We start from the raw sequence: 4,830 nt of genomic DNA, 5'->3' as shown, positions 1-4,830 counted from the left end.
AGTGCTGGGATTAAAGGCGTGCGTCACCACCGCCCGGCGTCAAAGTTGTAAATTTTAAATGTGTATCACATTTAATAAATACAGAACACTGCAAGCATTACTTATTAATACATAATCTAACTTAAGCTTTTAAGTTATTTGCTGGCATTTTTTCCTACTTTTCAAATAAAAGGGTTTTTGTTTTTTTTTTTAAGGAGTCCCTCAAGTGTTCGTATGAAAAGCCTGCTGGGTCTCGGAAATAAATGCTAAAGCCACAAGTATAAGCAATTTTTAAAAGGCCCCCTAGGGGGCCACCTCTGTTATCTATAAATTCAACAAAGAGAAAGACTTTAAAACCAAGAAAGTATAGTTACCTCATGCACATTTCTCAAAGCTAGCCATGTAGAAACTCTTCACTGACTGGAGTCAATGTGGGAAAAGAATGAAATAATTTAACTAAACCATATGCTTGCTGTACGTCCTGTAAGATGATTCCCATGGCTCTTAGTACTTGATATCCAACTATGCAGGTGACCTGTAAGCATTTGGGGCACTCAACTATGTTAAAAAAAAAAAAAAAACCTGTTAATCTTCGATGTAATGGAGCGCCTGTGAGTCTTCTGAGTACGTGTTAGAATATAAGCTTACAGTGGACAGATGCTCTTAAATCTACCTCAGTGAACTAGCCCTCACCAAGTAAGAGATTTTCTTTTCAACTGGATGTGGTAGCACATGCCTATAAACTCAGGAAGGCCCCAGAGAACCTAGACAACAAAGAGGACCCTAAGAGAGACAAACACAGATATACATAGGAAGGTGAAAAAGACAAGATCTCCTGAGTAAATTGGGAGTGTGGAGGTCATGGGAGAGAAGAGAAGGGGAGAGGGGAGGAAGGGAGGGAAGTAGAGAAAAATCTATAGTTCAATAAAAACAATAAAATAAAATAAATTTTAAAAAAAACTCAGAAAGGACTAAGAAGCCTGAGGCAGAAGGCACAGGAAGAAAGGGGGAAGAAAGGGGAAAGGGAAGAATGTGAAGAGGAAAGGGGAGGAAAGAAGGATTTTCAGCAGTGGCACTTGATTGTCCTTATTTATTTATTTACATACTTATTTATTTATTTTGGTTTTTCAAGGCAGGGTTTTTCTGCAGCTTTGGAGCCTGTCCTGGAACTAGCTCTAGCAGACCAGGCTGACCTTGAACTCACAGAGATCCACCTGCCTCTGCCTCCCAAGTGCTGGGATTAAAGCACTGGGCCACCACTGCCCAGCTCATTGATTGTGCTTATTTAAGCTCTCTCACCTAGATTGAACTTTGTGCTGCCAGTTCCGGTTCACACAGTAGGCAGAGGAAGCACACTCTGAAGCATCAACAAAACCAAAACTACCAAAACCAAATTTCTCTAAGAAACAGTATCTTGGAGGCTGGAGAGATGGCTCAGAAGTTAAGAGCACTGACTGCTCTTCCAAAGGTCCTGAGTTCAAATCCAAGCAACCATATGGTGGCTCACAACCATCTGTAATGAGATCTGGTGCCCTCTTCTGGCCTGCAGGCATACATGGAGGCTGAACACTACGTATATAATAAATAATCTTAAAAAAAAAAAAAGAAAGAAACAGTATCTTGGGTTTGGAGGTAGCAGAGAAGACTTAGCAGTTATGAGCACTTGCTGATTTTCAAAGGACCAGAGTTTGTTTTCCACCACCAACCACGTAAGACAACTCACAGCTGTATCAGGGGATCCAATGCCTTCCCCTGGCCTTCTCAGGTATGTACACACACACACACACACACACACACACACACACAATTTTTTTAAACACACATAATTTTTTAAATTTATTCTTTATTTTTGATTTTTCAAGACCAGGTTTCTTTTGTAGCCCTCGTTGTCCTAGAACTCGTTCTGTAGACCAAGCTGGTCTTGAACTCAGAGCTTCACCTGCCTCTGCGTCCCAAGTGCTGGGATTAAAGGCAAGCACTACTACTGCTCAGCCAAATAAGTTTTGTTGTTGTTGTTTTTATATCCCAAAATTTCCCCCTCCCTCCTCTTCTCCCAGTCCCTCCCCGCAACTCCCCACCCCAATCCACTCCTCCTCCTCTGTCTCTTCAGAAACCAGAGGGCCTCCCATGGATACCAGCCAGCCACCGTATATCAAGTTGCAGTGAGACCAGGCAAGTCATCTTCTATTAAGGCTGGATGAAGCAATCCAGAAAGAGGAATGGGTTCCAAAAGCACACAACAGAGTCAGAGACAGCCTCTACTCCCATTGTAGAGTTTCACATGAAGACCAAGTTACACAACTGTAATAATAAACATGCAGAGGACGTAGGTCAGTTCCATGCAGGCTCCCCAGATGTCAGTTCAGTCGCTGTAAGCCTTTATGAGCCCAGGTTAGTTGATTCTGTGGGTTTTCTTGTGGTGTCCTTTACCCTGCTGGCTCCTACAATCTTTGTTCCCCTTCTTCCACAGGATTCCAGAGCTCTGCCTAATGTGTGCCTGTGGGTCTATGCACCTGTTTCTATCAGCTGCTGGGTGGCACCTCTCTGATGACAGTCTAATGAGTATAGCAGAATGTCGTTAGGGATCATTTTTTTGCCAGCCCTATTTGGTTCTCTCCTAGGTCTCTGCTGTAACCCGCCTCTGGGTCCTGGTCCTCTCATGGTAGGCCACATATGTTTTTAAAATGAATCTAAGAAATTAGTGTTTTAAGAAGGGCAACTGAAGTCATAAGAAGAGCAGAATTTTATCAATCTGCTTTTACTCCTTTTTAAATTATTCATGTACTTATTTATTTTGAGTCAGGGTATCTCTATGTAGCCCAACCATGGAACTCACAGTGTAGATCAGGCTGGCCTTGAACTCAGAGATCTGCTGGGCCTGGCCTCCCAACTGCTTTTTATTTCTTTACATATTACCTGTGGCCAATGGGATGTTAAAATCTTCATTCTTAAGGCGTGTGTGTGTGTGTGTGTGTGTGTGTGTGTGTGTGTGTGTGTGTCTGAGACAGGGTTTTTCTGTAGCTTTACAGCCTATCCTGGAACTAGCTCTTGTAGACCAGGATGGCCTCGAAATCACAGAGATCTGCCTGCCTCTGCCTTCCAAGTGCTGGCATTAAAGTCATGAGCCACTACCACCCAGCACAAAAACTCTTAATACAAAATGGTAGTGTCGCATACTTGTAATCCAGCCTTACCAGGCTGATGCGCAATCAAAGTACTAAACCAGCCTGAGATGCATAAGGAGCCGTAGGCTAGGCTGGATAAAAGCACCCTAAACCATGAGTTTTCTTTACTCAGGCAGGTATTTGGCAAAGATATTTTATTTGATGAAAGTCAGAACACATGTACACTCATTTTTTTTACAGAATGCATACAATTTTATTCTTTCTCATTACCATGTTTTCCCCAAGCAAGATGCCATTACATTCTAGAAGGTAATGTTTCTAAGTTGGATTAGTGCCAGTTATCACTTTAACAGTGCCAATGTCCTATCCCAGTTCCCAGAATAATCGAGTGTACAGTATGCATGGAATCCTAAATACTATAATGTTAAAAATAGCTGTTTTTTAAGTTCATTTCTTTCATTGTTCTTGCCTGATTCACAATATACAGCTTTAGTTATGCCAGAAACAGCTCAGATTTTTTTTTCCTTAACAATTTAAAGAAACACTGCCAAATTCTTGCTGGTTTCAACTTTCCCTAACAGCCAACCTGTTTCGAGATGATTATCCAGATGTCTCTGGCTTGTTTTTAATACTTCCACTTTACTCCATGGAACTGGGAACAGATGTTGCTTGAGGATATATGTGCCATGGCTGGTTCTAATTAGACAACTTGTCATTTTTTCCTTAGTTTCATTTTGATCACGGGATGCATCATACATCCATGCTAGTTTGTTTGTTTGCTTTTTAAGAAGAGAGGGCAGTAATCTCACGTACCTAAAAGAGAACCTCAAAAGTACAGAAAATTGGTGCTGGATGTGAAATAAATAGGGGTAGACTTATTTTACACTTAGACCACCACACCCACCTAAAAACAACCAAGCCTCCATCTAGTTAAAGAAATTCCAAAACAAAGGCATAGCCTTGTTAGAAAACATTTCTAACTTACTGTAAATTTTGCTTAAAATTAATCGCAGTTCTCCCTTTCCCTCAAGAACAGACATCACCTATCCCATAACTTTAAGGCTTCGAAGTTCGTTATGATTTCTTGTAACATACTTTCCGTTCTCCTACAACCAGTCTACAAGACTTCTCTACTGTCTGGTGCTGTCAGTCAGGTCGCTTCTGCAGCCCTGGCAATGCCCTGACAGGTGCCAAGGCCTGTGCTGGAGCAGAGGAGTCCAGCCATAGCGCGCTCCGGGAGGAGGCGGAAGCCCCAGGCCAGGCCGCTCGAACTCGGCGAACCTGGCCGGGGAGCGCGGAGGCGGTGGAGCTACTCGGCTCCTTCCGAGGACAATCCGCCGGCGCCCGAGTGCTCTCCACCCGCCAGCAGCAGGGCCGCGGGGCCTCTAGGGCCTCGGCCCGCGCTGGGTTGCTACCATCGGGGGGGGGTTACCTCCCGGTAGGGGCTCGGCGTCGCGGACGGCGGCCAGCCAACCCCGAGCCAGCAGGCCCGTCCGGGCGGCACCGATCCCGCTACGGCAGGGCTGGCAGGCGGAGCCCGCGGGCAGGAGCTGCGCCGCCGACCCGCGGACCCAGGCCCAGCGCGGGCCGAGGAGAGCGCCGGGCCGGGCGGGGGCGGAGCGAGCGCGCGGCCGGCTAGTGCGCCGCCAGGGCGGAGGGAGGGGCGTGGGCGGTGCCCGGCCTTCCCGCTCCCGCGGCGCGCTAACTCCGCCGAGCCTCCTTAAAA

Source organism: Microtus ochrogaster, chromosome 10, assembly GCF_000317375.1.
Source record: "Microtus ochrogaster isolate Prairie Vole_2 chromosome 10, MicOch1.0, whole genome shotgun sequence".
Taxonomy (NCBI): domain Eukaryota; kingdom Metazoa; phylum Chordata; class Mammalia; order Rodentia; family Cricetidae; genus Microtus; species Microtus ochrogaster.
The sequence above is the reverse complement of the archived record's forward strand: the minus strand, read 5'-3'. Positions refer to the sequence as shown.